Raw genomic sequence first — 19,491 nt, 5'->3', positions numbered from 1 at the left:
CAGGTAAGTGAAAGACCTGTAAGACAATAATTTCATGTCTTTGAAGAAAGAAATTGAAGAAGATATCAGAAGATGGAAAGATCTCCCATGCTCATGGATCAGTAGGATTAACATAGTAAAAATGGCCTTCTACCAAAAGCAATCTACATATTCAACACAATCCCCATCAAAATTCCAACACAATTCTTTACAGACCTTGAAAGAACAATATTCAACTTTATATGAAAAAACCCAGGATAGCTAAAACAATCCTGTACAATAAAAGAACTTCTGGAGGCATCACCATCCCTGATTTCAAGCTATACCATATGGTATTGGCATAAAAAGACAGGTCAAACAATGGAACCAAATCAAAGACCCAGATGTAAATCCACACACCTGTGGACACCTGGTTTTTTTTATAAAGAAGCCAGTAACATACAATGGGGAAAAGTATCTTCAACAAATGGTGCTGGTCTAACTGGATGTCGGTATGTAGAAGAATGCAAATAGATCCATATCTATCACCCTGCACAAAACTCAAGTTCAAGTGGATCAAAGACCTCAACATAAAATCAGAACGTGACAGAAGAGAAAGTAGAAAACAGCCTTGAACACTTGTCACAGGAGACATCTTCCTGAATAGAATACCAATAGAGTAGGCACTAAGATCAACAATCAATAGTGAGACCTTATAAAACTGAAAAGCTTCTGTAAGGCAAAGGATGCTATCAACAGGACAAAATGGCAGCCTAAAGAATGGGAAAAGATTTTAACCAACTCCACATCTGACAGAGGACTAATAGCCAAAATATATAAAGAACTCAAGTAACTAGACATCAACAAATCAAATAATCCAATTTAAAAATGGTGTACAGATCTAAACAGAAAATTTGAAACAGGAATTTCAAAAGGCCAAGAAACACTTAAATAAATGTTCTTAGCCATCAGGGAAATCCAAATCAAAATGATTCAGATTCCATCTTACACCTGTCAGAACGGAAGATCAAAACCACAAGTGACAGCTCATGCTAGTGAGGATGTAGAGGAAGGGAAACACTCCTCCACTGCTGGTGGGAGCTTGAAGTTGTACAGCCACTTTGGAAATCAATATGGTGGTTTCTCAGACATTTGGGAATCAATCTACTGTTAGACCCAATATTACCACTCCTGGGCATATACCCAAAGGATGCTCTATCCTATTACAAGAACAGTTTCTCAACTTTGTTCATAGCAGCTTTATTCCTAATAGCCATTGTGATAGTTTGAACATAATTGACCCCCATAAGCTCACTGGGAGTGGCACTGCTAGAAGGTGTGACCTTGTTGAAGTAGGTATGGCCTTGTTGGAGGAAGTGTGTCACTGTAGGGGCGGGCCTTGAGGTCTCCCATGCTCAACGTATGCCTAGTTCAGTTCACTTCCTGTTGCCTAGAGATCAAGATATAAGATTCTCAGCTCCTTTTCCAGCACCATATCTGATTGCATGCTACCATGTCACACCATGATGATAATGGACTAAATTTTTGAAACTATAAGCCATCAATGAAATGTTTTCCTTTACAAGAGTTGTCATGCTCATGATGTCTCTTCACAGGAACAGAAATCCTAACTAAGACAGCCAGAAACTGGAAACAACCTAGATGTTTCTCAACCAAAGACTGGATAAAGAAAATGTGGTACATTTATACAATGAACTACTGCTCAGCTGTTAAAAAAAATCATGAAATTTGCAGGCAAATGAATGGAACTAGAAAAAAAAAAAACAATCATCCTGAGTGAGGTAACCCAAACACAGAAAAACAAACATGGTATATACTCACTTATAAATGGATATTAGCTTTAAAGCAATGGTAATCATACTACAATCTACAGACCCAGAGAGACTAAGTAACAACGAGGACACAGGGGACACATGAATCTCCCTGGGAAGGGAAAATAGAATAGATTCCATGAGTGGATTGGGAATGGGTGGGGATGGGAACAGAAGGGATCAGGTTTGGGGTGGAGGGAGAGAGTACTTGGATAGATGACTGGAATTGGGGGCAAGGTAGAAACCTAGTGCAATGGAAACTCTCAAGAACCTATGAGGGTGACCCTAGCTAAGACTCCTAGTAATGGGGCTACAGAGTCTGAAATGGCCATCTTCTGTAACCAGGCAAGGCTTCCAGTGGAGAGACTGGGATACCAACTCAGCTATAAAACCTTCAACCTACAATTTGTCCTGCCTGCAAGATGTTCTGGGGTAATTGTGGGAGTGGCCAGACAATGACTGGTCCAGCTTGAGACCCCTGCCACGAGAGGGAGCCCATGCCTGACACTACCTGGAGGTCTAGGAACCAGAGGCTGTAGAAATCTAGGATAGAACCAAACACAACCGGGGGTGGGGAGGTGGGAGAGTCAATGAAATGATTCCTAATGATACTCTGCTATACTCAAGCCTAGCCTAATCATCACCAGAGAGGCTTTATCCAGCAAGTGGTGGGACCAGATGCAGAGACCCACAGCCAAACACTGGGCAGAACTCAGGGAAACCTGTAGAAGGATTATAGGAGCCAGAGGGGTCAAGGACGCCATAAGAAAACCCACAGAATCAACTAACCAGGGCTCATAGGGACTCACAGAGACTGAACCAACAGCCAGGGAGCCTGCATGAGACTGACCTGGGTAGGCCCTCTGCATATATGTTATAGTTGTGTAGCTTGATGTTCTTGTAGACACCTAACAGTGGAAGAGGGGGCTGTCTCTCACTCTTTTGACTACTAATGGGACCTTTTTGCTCCTACTGGGTTGCCTCGTCCAGCCTTCGTACGAGGAGAGGTGCCTAGTCTTATTGCAACTTACTAGGGCAGGTTTGGTTGAAACACCTTGTCTGAAGGTAAACAAAGGAAAGGTGGATCTGGGGGAGAGGGAAGGTGGGAGGAGGGACTGGGAAGAGAGGAGGAAGAGGAAACCGTGGTTATAATGCAATATATAAGAGAATAAAAAATTTTAAAAAATAAAAATAAAAATCACCTGCCAATCCAGAATTATCTAATAGAAACCACTTCCTCCCTGTATCACCAATACTAACAAATAACCATATCATAAACCTTAATGCAGTAAATATATTTCCCACACTTGCCTGTGCAAACATACCATCTTACCTATCCATCAAATGCACATATCCTTACTTCCTATGTATATACTAATTACTCTCTAGTTACAATATGTAGAGTCATGTAAAATATTCATCCAAATTTTCATGACCCTTTAGTAAACATACTGTCACCTAAACACTCCTCACACAAAAATCTGGTCATACCAGAAACCATGCATACCCAGGAGGTATAGAAGAAATACAAACTCCATCTACATGTGGCACTCTACAAGCACCAAGCAGCTATATAAATACACAGAACACTACAAATATGCAACTGTATCCTCCAACATAGTATCATACTTCCTGCATGAACAAGATAACATACTGTGAATGATCACAAAGACAATTCTATCTTCCCAACGTTGAGTCATCTGAACTCCACATCTCAGACATATACACCCATTCTACAGTCCCTAATTGCTCACACACCGGACCCCACATGCTAATTACACATAGACAAATTCTGCAACTATCCATGACATCTCAAATGCAAATAATTCACCTATATTTCCCAACAATATTCACCCATTTGCACAGATATTCATTCCATTTCTTTAACACTGTTCTCATGCAATTATTTCTTGCCCAGCATATGTATATATACATTCCAAATTCCATGACAAACTAAAATATTCCAACTTTCAAGGGAAAAAAACAGAATATTCCCAAATTATACATACTTAACCCCAAGACCAAGTACAAACATGTAATGTATACACTATCAAAATCCTTTAATTCAAATTATCTAAACAAACACCATCATCCACATGCAAACATACACATTAGATTCTTATTACTCAGTTTAAAACATAATCCCAACTAATTCAAACATTAGTCCCAATTTATGTCCTAAAAAGTACACAAGTCACACATACTCTGAGTTGCCACACTAGGCAAGAAGCCAGCAAGCACAGCATTACATGTATATATGACAGTTTTCACCCCACAGTTCTCATGTCCTCCAAATCAAAATCAAAGCACACCCTTCTCCACATTCTCAACACACATGGAGTCCCAATAAACCTGCACACACACACACACACACACACACACACACACACACACACACACACACACACTACATAGTAGATAAATCATATACAATTTAATTAAGTCTTTGTTCTAAGTTCCTTTTACCCTTCTGATTCTCACACAATAGTTTTCTTGTTATTGCCACTATTGTGTCCACAGGAAGACACACAATTGAATAAAAAGACTGCTAACATCACTTCATTAGTGGAGCTACAGCATGGAGCTGTAGCACGGCTGATCTTTCTGTTTACATGGACAAGTTTCATAAGTATAAGGATGACTCACCATTGCAATGATAGGAGCTATTCTGTTGAAAGGTAATGGTTACAAACACTTAGCGACCCATGAGACACACTTTCAAAGTGCATACTGTATTTATTGAATTCTCCAATACAGGTCAAAAGCCAGGCTACCTACAGAACAATGGGAGAAGCCCTGGTCCAAGCACTTACCTATGCCAGTGGTGTAAATTCCCAGGAGGGCTCTCAAGTCAGTCAGGGCGACACTGCCTGCAAGATACAAGAAACTCACAGCCAAGGGCAGCGACAGTGGTGACTGCATGCTCAGGAAGTTAGGCCCAAGTTTCCTTTACCTTGCTTTCTATATAATGGGCACCGCCATAATCAGCCAACTGATCATAATGCCTCTGTGCTCGCACCCCTCCACGTTGGTGCTGGTGTCTCCGAGCTTGGACTGGCATCATATAAACTTGAGCCAACGTCTTAGGACTGGTGCTTGCCCCCCAGTCTTCTGTGCTCACACTCTTCATGCACGTGCCAGCGTGCATGACTCTTCCTGAGTGGGTGAGCAATGGACTGACTCTGGGAGCCACTGGGAGATGAGAAATACCCGAAAACACCTCAGCCAAGAGAATGAAAGTGTGTAAGCGGGGAAGGAAGCCTGGAGTCCCGCAGAAAAGGGAAGACAAATGGTTCACTGTGGGTGCCTCCCAGCCTCGTCAGAACCTGTGTGGTCATCCCTCTTAAAACCAGGGATCATAAACTTTCCATCTATGCATTTAGCATCCTCACCTGAAAATGTTGAAGAAATCTGGCCTAAAGCCATCTGCTGCTGGCCACAACACTTTGATTGATAATTGTCTCCGTTATGCTTTTCAAAGAGCAGCATGTCCCCTTCCAGACCACCTGAAAGTTCCATTAAGGAACACTTCTAGAAAAAAATTCAGACCCAGGAGATACTCTGAGACATGATTTGTCCAGACTCTTCTTCTAGAGCCCTTCCTATGACATCCACTGTGTTAAGCTCACCTACTTCATACTGAGAGCTCTACCAATAAAGGTCGCTCTGCTTATAAGTGTCACTCTGCCAACAAATGTCCGTCACAAACACTTCCTATAGAATTTTTCATTCTACCTTTGAGACTTGATAGTCTGGGTCCCTCTAAACCTCTCTTCCCATCCCAAACCTCTGCCACAGCAGGAACACCACTGACTCCTACCAGGGAAGTGGGGCTTGCACCCAGCAGCTTCTGCGGCAGCTCTCTGGATTCTCAGTCCACGTCCCCCTCAACCATTTCCTAGCAACCCTTCTTGTCACAAGGCAAATGAGACTACTGTCTCCCAGCCTTATGACACTGATAAAATGAGACACACATATCAAAAGAGAACCAGACAAGCTTTCTTTAAAGGGGTGCTACAACCATACCCACACACAGAAAGGCACCTGTCCTGTTAGCTATGATTCTGTATGTCCCTAATAAACCCACCATCAGTGGAAACATCCCAAGTCACTATGTGTTTAACACCCAAACTATCAAGCATTACAGCCTTGAATGGCCTACCTTAACCATGCTCAGAACACACATTAGGGAATAACTAGACAAAAATCATCTAGCGGTTTATGATAGAGTATCAAATATCGCATATTCATAAAAAGTCAGGTGTTTTTTAGACATATGATTCAAGGACACAAACACAATATGCAAGCATGCTAACAGCTCCCCACAGTACAGAGTACCGCCTCTTTTATTCCCTGTGGCTAATAGAAACTGCTTAGCACTGTTACCCTGAGAACATCTCCAGGCTGCAGTAATCCAGTTCGGCAACTCACTTCCAGCCCAGAGCTAATTGGCAAAATAACACGTAGTCTACATCTCAGAACAGCTACTTCAGGCAAGTGCTCTTTGACAAGGTAATTCTTACAAAGGACATCTCACTCAACCTTTTTGGTTGGATTCCACTGCATTTCCCATGGTGACTAGAAGTGGATTTCTTCCCACATGTTTACCTCATCAAAATCATCCAGAGTGTAATCAGGATAAAAACATTACACCACTAATTTCAATATAAAAACAGTTATTTTCAGTAAAAGAATGCTAACTGCTGAAAAGGTAAAGGAGAAAGCTGAGACATACCAGAGGCAGCAACTTCAGAAATCCACTTCATTTCTAGAGATGAGGGAAGCGACTAAGGCAGACATTTTCAGGCTTAGATTCAAACCCAAGCAGAAAGGGCTATAGGACACTGTGATCTATACCAGGGAGATCCAGCCCACAGATAGGCTGAGGTCATTTTTCAAAAGAGCTAAAGAATGCTTAGACCAAGAAATGATTGTCAACACTTTCTGGTTGTCTTACAGAAGCTAGTTTTTCCAGAAACTTTCTTCTTTGTTGCTCACCTAGTAATGATGTGAAAAGGCTAACAACATGCCCTGATGTAAAGAGGTCAGAAGTGGGAGTTAGAATTAGAGCCAAAAGAGGAGAATCTAGGAAGAATACCAAAATATACTCTTTTTTTTTTTTTTTTTTGGTTTTTTTTTTTGGTTTTTTGAGACAGGGTTTCTCTGCGTAGCTTTGCGCCTTTCCTGGAGCTCACTTGGTAGCCCAGGCTGGCCTCGAACTCACAGCAATCTGCCTGGCTCTGCCTCCCGAGTACTGGGATTAAAGGCGTGCGCCACCACCGCCCGGCCAAAATATACTTTTATAAGAAACGAGGGGATATAAACCTAGTGTAGTTCAGTTGGAGAGTGAAGGCCTCCTCCATTTCTGGTTTTCAATGAACTCATCCAGACAGTTCACCAGTTAATCCCAGCACTCAGAGGCAGGCAGACCTCTGTGAATTTCAGGTTAGTCTGGTCTACACAGTGAGTTCCAGACTAGTTGGTTCTACACAGTGAGACCTTGTTTCAAAAAAAAAAAAAAAAAAAAAAAGTATTTTTGAAGGCCGAGGAGACGGCTCACTGGATAAGAGAACCCAATGTGCATGCTTAGTTTGGATCCCCACCACCCATGTAAAAAGCCTGAAATAGCCACACATACCTGTAATCTAGCACTGAGGGCAGAGGAGGGATGTGACTTGGTGTCAGAAATAATAGTCATTTTGGTGAAGAACATCTAACCACAGTCAAATTGCTACACAGTAATAGGATGCAAGTAGTACAATTACCACACAGTGATAGTGTGATAATAATAACATGGGGGCCAGAAAAGTAAGAGGAACTCTAAGACGAACCAAGAAGAAATTCTGCAGATGAAAACTAGGAAACTGTGTTAACTACAATTTACTAAAAGAAGAATTCTATAAACAGCCAAATTCCCCTTTAGTCATGAAGTGAACATAAACGCATTCTCAGATAAAAAGTTTATGGCTAGCAAGCCCACCTCATAATAAGGACTAAAGAAAGTCTTTCAAGTGTGAAAGGAAATGGTACCAGATGGTAAATTAATTTGAAACCGATAAATGGCAAGTACAGAGGTAATAAAGTCTGCATAGACATTAACACACCCAAAATGACCTGGTGTCATACGAAGTATTAAAACAATGTGTTGATGGGTTTCCATCATAGAGATGTAATAAAAATGGCCATTATGGCACAGACGAGGGAAAGCTAACAGCTGTGTTAAAGCAGTTTCTCTATTTTATCAAAGCTAGGTTACTATTAATGTGAACTAAGTTTGGGTGCATCATTAGAGTATCTAGTAACCATAGTCACAAAATTAGCAAAATAATCAATATAACACAATAAAACAGCTATATAGTACTAAAGGAAGCTGTTGAGAAATAAAAGTGGAGAGGGGGGCTGAAACAAAATGTCCAAAAGAAAACTGCTCAAGGCTAACAACATCAGGAAGTGTGCTAAATATGAACGACCTAGACCTTGTAGTTTAGAGGGCAGACGATAGCCTTAATGAAAGGACACGTTTTTGAGAAGGGGTTCTTTCGTTATGGTAGCCCAGGTTGGCCTTGAGTGTCAGGGTTCTAGAGCCTCAGTTTCCCCGGTGTTGGGAATGTCAGCATTTAGCATCATGCTGAGATAAGGGGGAGGATTAAAACTGTGGTCTCTGGTCCAGGAGAGGAAGGTAGGAGATGCAAGGAGAGGAGAAGAAAGAGGAGGGTGAGTGTAGTGGAGGGAGGGGGGGAGGAAGGGGGGAGGGAGGGAGGGAGGGAGGTTGGTTGGTTGCTCATCCCAGTGGGATTGCAAGTAGAAGTTACATTCACAGAGGACATGAACCTGTGTGTTGAAAACCCCAGAAAGCTCATCAAAAAAAAAAAAAAGTAAATAAAGTGACTAGAATTAATAAAGTCTTACATGTTATAGAAAATAACATTACTATTAACATTATGTTCCCAACACGCACCCGACTCACACACTTTACTTCTACTCTACCTATTGGCCTTCGCCAATGACTAGCCAACAACCTAGTCAGTGGAACGTCATTTGCCAGGTCCCAGCTGTGGCACGACACTCAGGCCAGGCCAGCCCCTGCCTCTCAGTCTCCTCTTTGCCTCTGCTGAATCACAAATGAAGAGAGAAAAGGGGATGCTGGCTCCCTCCTCCCTCCCAAGAGCACAGACTAGAGTCTGAGGCCTGCTAGACAGAGTGCACAGGTGTTATGGGGAGGGCTCCAGGTATGTCTGCTCTCCAGCCAGCGGTGGTGTGGATTCCTGTGCCCCTGAAAGAGAAGAGCACAGATGAGACACAGTATAAGAGCAAGCATCCAGAATTTGAGCAAGCAAGGAAAACAGAATACCCTATTTTTCAAAAAAAGTGGGCCTGTCACCTTTTCCTGTACCTCCATCTGAGTGGGCACGTGAAGGGCAGAGGTGTGCTTCTCTTGAAGGCCCATTTTACCATGAATATAACTATGTATATTATATATAGTGCAAAAACATGCATAAGGGCATAGGGGTCTAAATACATCCATAGTTGGAAAGTTTATTAGAGGAAAGGGTAGCAGTATTCTGAATATGCTCCCCTGGCCAGGAAGTACCTGAAGGACATTAAAGCTGTCCCAGCCAGACAACCAGTACCACCTATTATCCCATGGGTCCTGTTTCACAGTCCACCACCATCTTTGCACCCTGCTTGGACATGAGCTGACCCATCCGGAATCTAACACTGCATTGTCTTTCTATCTTGACCATCCATGGACTGATATGTCGATGTAACCAACCGTCTTATTAAATAAGAAACACAGAAACAATGTAAAAGAGAAAGCCGAGAGGTCAGAGGTCAGAGCTCAGAGCTAAAATCTCACCCTTCCTCCTGCTGTCCCAGCTTCGTGAAAGAGACCTACTTCCTGTCTGTTCTTTTTTTTTTTTATAGTATGTTGTTCTGCCTTCTCATTGGTTGTAAACCCAAACACATGACTGCCTCGTCACTGTCTGAATGTACAGCCCCCTAGGTCTTAAAGGCATATGTCTCCAATGCTGGCTATATCCCTGAACACACAGATATCTATGGGATTAAAGGCGTGTGCCACCACCGCCACACTCTTGCTATGGCTCTAATAGCTCTGACCCCCGGACAACTTTATTTATTAACATACAATCAAAATAATATTTCAGTACAATTAGATTACCACCACACTGATACCTTCACCTTTACATCCTAATTATTACTCTTTAGGTCCTATTTGGGGGCCTTGTCACTGCCTCCAGGAACTAGCCTCCTGCCTAACACAAGAACAGTGTCTTACACTAACAAAAATCTGGATGCACCTTCTGTCCACCCCAAGCCTAGAGGCTCCATTCGGGGAAAGGAGGAAGTGGACCTGGGAATAACCTTGCACCATCACATTTCAGCAGTGTAACTGGTTCATCAAAGAGGATGGAGGCTCCATCTTGAGCCTTATGGCTGTGAGCTGTACATCTCCACTGGACACCAGGCCCTCGTCTCACAAGATGAGACCAGAGATGAACAGGGACATTGCAAAGCAAGGTTCTCAACCTGTGGGTTGTGACCCCTTTGGGAGTCATATATCAGATATTTACATTAAGATTCATAACAGTAGCAAAATTACAGTTATGAGGTAGCAATGAAAGTGATTTTATGGTTGGGGGTCACCAAAGCATGAGGAGCTGTATTAAAGGGTCACGGCATTAGGAAGGTTGAGAATCACTGGTTTAGAGGAAGGAGATTAGACATGAAGGCCAGAGGGGAAGAAATTATGTTATTCTACATCCTTTTCATGAAATGGCTCCTGCTTGCACTGAGTGAAGTGGACACAGCTTCCCAGCAGTATTTGAACATGAAGTCTAGAAGAAATGGCTTCCAATTTCAAACAGTTCCACGTGTACCTTGTGCCCAAGGTCTGGCAACATGTCTCAGTTTCCACTGTGGCATTCTTAGCCACATTGTGAGGCAGGCACCTTCTGGGGCAGACACCTTCAGAACATCCTTCCCACTAGTTTTAGCATCAACACATTACAGAAAGTTGAGCATTGCCAAGGGCATTTCTGTCTGTTATTCAGGTTTTTAAAGTGGGTACAGTATGAATTTAAACTAAGCATGCCAAGAAATGTATTAAACTCTTCCTTAAGCATGCTTAGGAATGTAGTGAAATTCTATACTGAGAATACTCAGGATACTAGGGTCTTCCTCCATAGAGCATGCTCAGGAATGGACCCACATGTCTACCCATATGTATAGGCTCCCCAAGTAGAGCCTCCATGCTTTATTTGTTGAAGGAAGGCATGGCCTTCCAAATTTGATACCCTTGATCTTCTCACCTCCTTCAGGTAATAAACCTTTCTCTTCTCTTTTATTTCATCTGTTGTTGTTTTTCCTCTTTTAGGAGGCCCATCACCCATCTCACAAATAAATCACTCACAAAGGTTTATTCTTAATTATGAATGCCCAGCCTTAGCTTGGCTTGTTTCTAGCCAACTTTTCTTAAATTAACCCATCTGTCTTTTGCCTCTGGGCTTTTCCCATTCTCTTACTTCTGTAAATCTTTCTCTTACTCCGTGACCTACTGTATAGCTGGGTGGCTGGCCCCTGGAGTCCTCCTCCTTCTCTGAATACTTCTTTCCTCCCAGATTTCTCCTTCTATATATTCTCTCTGCCTGCCAGACCTGCCTATCCTTTCTCCTGCCTTGCTATTGGCCGTTCAGCTCTTTATTAGACCATCAGGTGTTTTACACAGGCAAAGTGTCACAGCTTCACAGATTTAAACAAATTCAACATAAACCAAAGTAACACACCTTAAAATGATGTTCCCCAACACTCATCCATGATTATTTTGTCTTTCACTCACCGCCACGCGAGTCATTGATGCTGCCAGTGTTCTAAACTGTCAGCATAGCTCCACAGAACAGGTATCAGTCATGCTGTCCTCTACTGTCCTGCATCTGTATCATCACCTGCAGGGCCTAAACTGGCTGTGGCTCCAGCAGAGCAGTGAAAATCCTGCAGGAGAGATGGATGTCCCAACTTCCTCATACTCATATTAAGTGTCCTGGGAAGGAGAACAGAAAAACAGCCCTTCCTCAGGTGATTCAATCCAGAGGACAGGCATAAATGTATGTTCACATCTCAAGATTCAGCTGAAACATATTCTTAGCCTATTTAGGAAGTTTGTTGATGCATCTGCCAGGGAAGAGAGGACATGACCTTTCAGTCTTATAAAAATGCAAATGGAGCCAAAGGGTCCCATTTCTCATAGGTGGCTTACCTGGTAGTGGTCAAGATTCCAGAACATGGTGCAAATACAAGTCAGGAGCCAGGATGATGGGGCCATGCTTAACCAGCTTGACCAGAGCATCATAGCAAGTGCTGCAGGAAGCTGAAGGAGCAGGAAGCAAGTAGCTAAAATCCAGCAGCTGGAGGCAGGGTACAGAAACTTGTGCCCAGAGTGTCTTCAGTATCTGAGGGGTGTACAGGCACACAGCCCAATGGAGCTCTGGCTTGGCTCCTTCCTCTGGCTCTCAGTCCATGCCAGGCTGATCTCTGCTCCTCGTGGTTCAACAACCACAGAGACAGGTCTTTCTCTTTCTCCACTTGAAAGGAGAAAGACACAGGAAAGAGACACGGTGAGTGACTTAGTACTGAGTAGCCCCGAGCAATAGCAACAGCATCCCCTACCCCTTGTTGGAAATGCATTCTGGACCAGGAAAAGCCATTACCCACACAGGACAGGCCAAAGAGAGGGGGCAAAGCTCTCCCTGGGAATCTGAGTATGAGTAATTCTGAAGGATTGATCAATGTGTGCAAAGTCCAGCAACTGTGGCTCCCTCTATTTCTTCACGGAATTGTTTACCTTTATACTGAGAAGGCCGGAAAAGCAAACTCTGCATTCATCCTGTGCAACCTAAAGTCCTTAGGAGACTGTAAAATACATCAGCCGGCCCCACCATGTTCCACGTGTGTTCAATGTGTCTGACAGCAAGTTTGCCTTCTTTCTGAGCAGAAAGCATGGGAAAGTATCAAGAGCACAAGCACATACATGGACACCCTGCCCCCTGCCACTGCCCACCAGACATGTCTGGAAGACACCCTCTTCCCACCTGTGCCACATGAGCCATTAGATATGAGGACCAGCAGGACAGACCCTGCTGCCACCTAGCACACTGCTAGCCAGCACACCTACTGATAGATATCTCTGTTGGATGCCACCCAACGGCTGCTGGCCCACCACACTACGGGAACGGGCTTTGAGGGAAGAAGGGAAAGGATCATCAGAGGGTGTTACCAAGTCCTGCAACATAGCAGTGTACACTGGTGGTCTGGGGTGGGTTGTCCAGCAGGGCCTAATTCTTAGACAGCTATATGCGGCAATGACAGGGGTGTCCAGCTGGATACTAGAAGTGTATGTGAGTTGGCTGTAGAATGGGAGGGTGCGCAGGAGCGTCTGACACCCGGCAGTGGGTGTGAGTTGGCTACCGAGATGGAGAATGTCGTCAAATAGGGTCTGATGTCTAGTGTAAATGGGAAAACTTGGGCAGCTGGCTAAAGCAGTGTATATGGGGGAACAGCAGGAGAGTGTCCAGCATGGCTTAAAACCTAGTCGCGTACGCAGATGGCAATGACTGGGAAAGGGGAGAACATGCACCCCACGGACCTGTCCCTGAACACTGTATGTGGCGGGAAGGTCCAGTAGAACCTGCTTTCACACATAGCACAGCGGCAGCAAGAGGAATGACCTGATTCCTCGGTGTCTTCTAAGTCTGGGAGTCAAGTGTCAACAGGACTAAACCTCAGCAATGTACCTGGAGTGTGAGTCAGGTGTCCAGCAGGGCCTAACTCATAGCCGTGGGTGTGATGTGTCTAGTAGGGTGTGACACCCAGCACTGTGTGTGGGGCAAAGCACAGTAGGCTTACCAGCAGAGCCTGAAACACAGCAGCTGTTTATGGGTGATGAGGACAGAGGGAATGTGGCCAGGATGGTCTGGTATTAGTCCAACACATCAAGTGCGGGTACAGTTCCGGTAGTATCTGTTGCATAACAGTGTATGTAGGGCTGCAGAGTGGTGTCCAGTAGGGCCCTGCTATCCACCAGTTTATGTGGGGTAGGGGCCAGCAGAGCCTGATTCCTGGAAGGTTTTTGTGCCCAGGGATGCAGCAGTAGTTGATACCTTCCCGTGCATGTGGGTATTAGTGAAGGGGTTTGCCCAGTGAGGCCCAATGCCTAGACCCCCACTCGCCCATGCTGCTGCCCTATATACAATGGTGACTTTCAGGCAGTGGAGGACACGCCCATTCTAGCATCCCACATGAACTTGAAAGTGTTAGGACCCACTGGACAGCACACAAGAGTGGCTACACCACTTACTACACTGGGTGCTGACAACACACCCTCCCTGCCACCATCTGAAAAACACAGGTAGTTATCAGGCCCCACTAGACATCCTGACAAAGCTCCACATACACTGCTATATTCAGATCCTTCTGGACATCCGCCGCCATCCACAGCACGAACACTGAGGTCTGAAGCCCTGTAGGGCATCCCCTCCACTAGTACACACAGCTACCAGATAACAGGTCCTGCTGGACTTCCCTTCCCCCACTGCCACGGCTCCAAACACACTGCTTGGTATCACTCCTTCCTGGATGCCCACGCACACGTTGCTATTTTTCAGGCAAGAATGGCCACCCAAAGCCACCTTCCCACTTAACATTAGGCCCTCCTAGACACCCCTGCCCTAAGGACGCCACGTCACACAGTGCCCGGCATCAGACCCTACTGCATATCCCATACACGCTGCCACACAGCTTGAGCTGGTAGACACTGTGCTGACACTGTACGTAGACAGCTTGGTATCGGGGCCTTCTGAACACTCCCCAATTCCCTACTTGTGCTGCTAGGGATCAGGCCCATGAGACCCCCTACTCACCCCCACTGCTGGCCAACATACACCGTTTTCAGGCCATGCTGGACATCTCCTGATGCTGCTCATATAAACTCCGAGGCATGAGACCTTGCAGGATGACACCCCTGCCCAGTGCCACTACCCCATGGACAATGCTAGTTACCAGAGTCCATGAGACATCCTTCTACCCCACAGCCATTAGACATACTGTTAATTACCGGGCACTGCTGGACATGCTTCCCCTGGAAATACTCCAGACGTTACTGGGTCTGGGCCCTGCTGGTCACCATAGCCCCACATACCCTTGTAGGTATCAGCCCTCCTATAGACCTCTGATCCACTAAACCAGTGGTTCTCAACCTGATCCCCTTTGGGGGTCACATATTAGATATCTTGTATATCAGATATTTACACTATGATTCATGACAGTAGCAAAATTAAAGTTAGGAAGTAGCAACAAAATAATTGCATGGTTGGGGGTCACCACAACATGAGGAACTGTTGTATTAAAGGGTCACAGCATTAGGAGGGTTGAGAACCACTGGGAGTCAGGTCCTGCCGAACACCCCATCCCCGACACCCCACATACGGTGCTAGGTACCACAGACTTCAGGACACATACAGCTGCTTATCTTATACTACGTATCAGTTCCAAGTCAACACCTGCTTCCACACCAGTGAATACGTTAGTGTAAGACCCTGCTCGACACTGTGTCCCAACAGCCCAAGCCCCACATGCACTGACTTCTGACAGTAGTGGCATCAGGAAGGGGGAGCTGACCACACGGTGGGTGGCTGGGGCTCAGCATGACCAGTGGGCTCTAACAAGTAATTAGGTGAGGTGGCAGCCTAGGGACAGGGCACCATCAGTTCCTTATATGTAACAGGGTAATGCTGGGCTGCTCAGAAAGGCTGGTTACCTACAGATGGGGTGTGGACAGAGCATTGTACAGCCTGACCTAAACAGTCTGTTTGGCTTTTTGTTTTAGTTTTGCAGAAACAGGGTGGCTTGTCCAGAGTCTGATGTCCAGCACAGTCTGTGGCCCAAGGGAGAGGGCTCAAGGTGGCATCCACCAGGCTTGCTGCCTCACAAAATACATGCAAAGATACTGACTGACAGGGTGGGGTTTCCAACACCACTGTTCAGGGGCCAAGCTGCAGGTGCAGCTACGGTGCCTGACACCTGTATATATGGGGATGTGGGGCCTATACAGGAGTGCCTGACATCTAGAAGAGATTTGGGCCGAGTGGTGGTGGCACACGCTTTTAATCCCAGCACTTGGGAACTCACTCTGTGAGTTCGAGGCCAGCCTGGTCTACAGAGCGAGATCCAGGACAGGCACCAAAACTACCAGAGAAACCCTGTCTCAAAAAGAGAGAGAGAGAGAGAGAGAGAGAGAGAGAGAGAGAGAGAGAGAGAGAGAGAGAGAGAGAGAGAGAGAAAGAAAGAGAATTTAACCGAGGGTGGGTCAGCAGGAAGGTCTAAAACCAAGCCGTGCATGTGGGGTGTCAGGTAAGGCCTACTAAGTCTGACACGTAGCAGTGCATGCGGAGCCCGGGGTGTCAACAGGACCAGTACCTACAAGCAGCAGAGATATGGGCTGTCCAGCAGGTACTAATAAATAGCAACATAGGTTGTAGCACTGTGGTGGGGCCGGGGACTGGCATTACCAGATGCCTAGAACTCCATATTGGATGGAGGGTGTCCAGCTGGGACCAGATACAGAACACTGTCTGTGCAGCTTCCCTAGTTGAATCAGGGGTGGGTGGAGGAGCTGTCCAGCAGGGCTGATACTGCCCCGTGTGTGCGAGATGCTAGAGGAGGAATGTACACCCGACTGTGATACATAGTAGTGCAGAGGGTAGGGCAGGGGCATGTCCCACAGGGCCTGGCACCTGGCACCTAGCATCTGTAATGTGCAGGGAGCGATTCAACGGTCTTGCACCTAGCAGGGGGAGGGGGTTTGGGCTGTAGGGGCTGGGCCACCCAGCAGGACCTGACACCTGGCAGTGTACATAGGACACAGCGGGGCCTGGGGCTGAACCAAATTGTATGTGCAGCTGTGTTCAGCAGGGCCTAGCAGTTTGTGCACAGTGACAGGTGTGACGGGGTGGGAGGTTGTCCAGATGGGCTGATAGTGAGCAGTGTTAGTTGGGAAGCAGGGTGGTAGGCAGCAGGGCACAGCACCTAGTATATGTGGGATTGCAGAGGAGGGGTACATGGATCAGCTTTGCTGGGGTAGGTGTCCAGCTCATATAAACTTCTAAGATCAGGCCCTGCTGGCCCATACTCTCAAAAAATATATAAATGCCACTATTTATCAGGCCTTGCTACATTCCCCTTCCCCTGCTTTTCAAGCCCCAGATGCCCGGATTGGTCTCAGACCTTGCTGAACACCTAACCAATCACCACACATTCTCTGCCACAATCTAAAATATACTGTATTTCAAAATACACTGCCACCCCCCTAGGCTCACATTCACTGCCAGATATAAGGCCCTGAAGCACACCCTCTGCCCTGCCACTTCAAACACCACACACAGTCAGGTCCTGCCTCATAATACCAACTACCACCACCACTGTTCCAAGCACTGTTAACACATGAGCCCCTGCTGGATACCCCCTGGCACCCTACATACACTGTTATGTATCAAGCCCTCCTGGACACTCCCTGGCATCCCACATACACTACTGTGTGTCAGGTGCTGCTGGACCTAGACAGCTCCCAACTGCTGCCACCCAACAACATACACTGTTCTTAAGACACTGCTGGACATCTCCCTGCTGTCGCTACAAAGAAACAACTTGGTATCTGGTGCTTACCGCACCACAGGCCTTACTAAATACCAAACCATCCTGCTACCAAAGCCACCCATGCACTACTAGGTATTGGGCCCTCCTGGATACCCCTTCCCCAGCCACTAAAGCCTGAAACATACTGTGTGGCTTCAGGCCTTGCTGGACACCTGCCCCACAGCCCCTTAGCCCTGTATGTGCTACCATGTATCAAATCCTTTGGAACCCTCCAGTCCAGATTCATATATTGTGTCAGGCCCTGCTCAACAAGCCCCTCTTCCTACACCTGAATTGCTGCCCCAAAGCACTTGTAACTTCCAGTTGTCCCGAACACCCCTGCCGCTGCCTACTAGCGTATGTGGGCAGCAGAATCGTGAGATGTCAGGCAAAGTCTGAGCCTAGCACTGTATGCATGGCTGCAGCCTGCACAGGCATGGCAACAGTATCTGATACACAGCCTTTGTGTGGCAACGGATGTCTAACAGGGCCTGAAAACGTAGCTGTGTATGTTGGCCAGCCGTGCACACAGGAGGGAGGTGTCTGTCTGTCCTGGTCTGAACCCAGCATGTCATGGGATGGCGTCTGATACCCAGCACTCTATATGCCGCTGCAGCGGTGGCAGTGGCTCTAATGTCCACCACGGCCTGATACACAGCACTCTTTGAGGCTGGGGGAGGAAAGCAGCAGCTGAAGCTTCGCAGTTAAGCGGGGCGTCAGCAGAGAAAGGGTGAACTGCAGGGCCAATACCCAGCAGCTTTGTGAGGTGCGGCAGGAGAAGCTTCCAAAGTATTCTGATGCCTAACATTTATAATGGGTGGGAAGTAAAATGGAGCCTGATACCTAGAAGTGGGCGTGTGGTCACAGAGGCAGTGGTGTCCAGCAGGCCTGACAACACTACTATTGGAGAGCAGTAGAGGATGTAGATGTTCCAACAGGAGCCAATACCCAATAAAAATATGTTAGATGATAGAGATGAAGGGGTGTCCATCAAGTATTTCCATGAGCGCCTTACATAACAGTGTTGGAGGGGCAGCTGGGTGTGTCACCAGGGCCTCATCCACAGCAGTGTATGTGAGGCAGCTGCAAGGTGCGGGTGTGTGCTATAGGAACTTCATCTAGTTTTGTACGCTAAGTGGGACTGAGAAAGGGGATGTCCGGCAAGTGTGATGTCCCACAAGTGTATACAGGTTGGTGTCATGGGGTGTCCAGCAGGGCCTAACACATCGTAATGTACAGTGGGTGACAGGTAAAAGAGTGTCCAGCAAGGCCTGGAAACTAACATCACAGTCGATCGGTGAGGAGGGCTGCTATCCAAGAGGGTCCTGACAGCTAGCAGTACATGTAGGTGTCCTTGGTGTGAGGCTGTCAGGCAGGGCTCAGTAAGGAGCAATGTGCTGCGGGTACAGCGCAGGGGAGTATCCAACATGGCCGGATACTGGGCAGTTAACATAGGGTTTTGTTAGGGGCCATTTAGGACCCAATACCCAGAAATACATGTGATGTGTATATTGGGGGCTTGTCCAGCATGGCCCAATACATAGCCGTTATTGTGGGGTTTAGTGGGAAGTCATGACTGGCCCAATACTTAGGAATGGATTTGAGGCAGTGAGAGGTTGTTCAGCAGGGTCTGGCACCTAACAGTGCAAGTGAGGTGGTATGGCAGTGGTGTCCAGCAGTGCATATACCTGGTGGCCTACGTCAGAGCAGGAGGTGTCCAGCAGTAAGCTAGCAGGTTATGTGGGTCATGGAGAGGAATGTCCAGCAGGGTCTATCACTGTATCTCAGGTTAGAGGGGTTAGAAGTTGTCTAGCAGGGTCTGGTACTTGCATATGGGACATGTGTATGGGACAGCAAAAGAGATGCTGTCTACCCAGGCCTTATATCTAGAAATCTATATAGTAAGTGTCCTCCATGTTCTTAAGGAGTGTCCTATATATCCTTAAGCTAACTAACATTGTATGTATACTGTTAATGGGAGGGGGGTTGCATGCAC

At 46.1% G+C, this 19,491-nt stretch overlaps 1 long non-coding RNA gene across 3 annotated transcripts in view; it reads right to left on the bottom strand.

Annotated features, from left to right (window-relative positions):
• The window catches only part of LOC107399397 (uncharacterized), a 39,183-nt gene that overhangs the window by 16,125 nt on the left and 3,567 nt on the right, over window positions 1-19,491 (bottom strand). Inside the window, exons 1-5 of one of the 3 annotated variants that reach the window (XR_013051649.1) lie at window positions 12,652-16,047; window positions 12,067-12,391; window positions 11,650-11,850; window positions 4,744-9,063; window positions 4,604-4,660 (exon numbers count right to left, since the gene is read on the bottom strand). This is a non-coding gene — a long non-coding RNA (uncharacterized LOC107399397). Of the gene's footprint in view, window positions 1-4,603; window positions 4,661-4,743; window positions 9,064-11,649; window positions 11,851-12,066; window positions 16,048-19,491 lie in introns of those variants that run through there. The other 2 variants (XR_013051647.1, XR_013051648.1) reach the window with 2 other exon arrangements.

This window comes from Peromyscus maniculatus, chromosome 5 (assembly GCF_049852395.1).
Source record: "Peromyscus maniculatus bairdii isolate BWxNUB_F1_BW_parent chromosome 5, HU_Pman_BW_mat_3.1, whole genome shotgun sequence".
Lineage (NCBI taxonomy): Eukaryota > Metazoa > Chordata > Mammalia > Rodentia > Cricetidae > Peromyscus > Peromyscus maniculatus.
The sequence above is the reverse complement of the archived record's forward strand: the minus strand, read 5'-3'. Positions and strand labels throughout refer to the sequence as shown.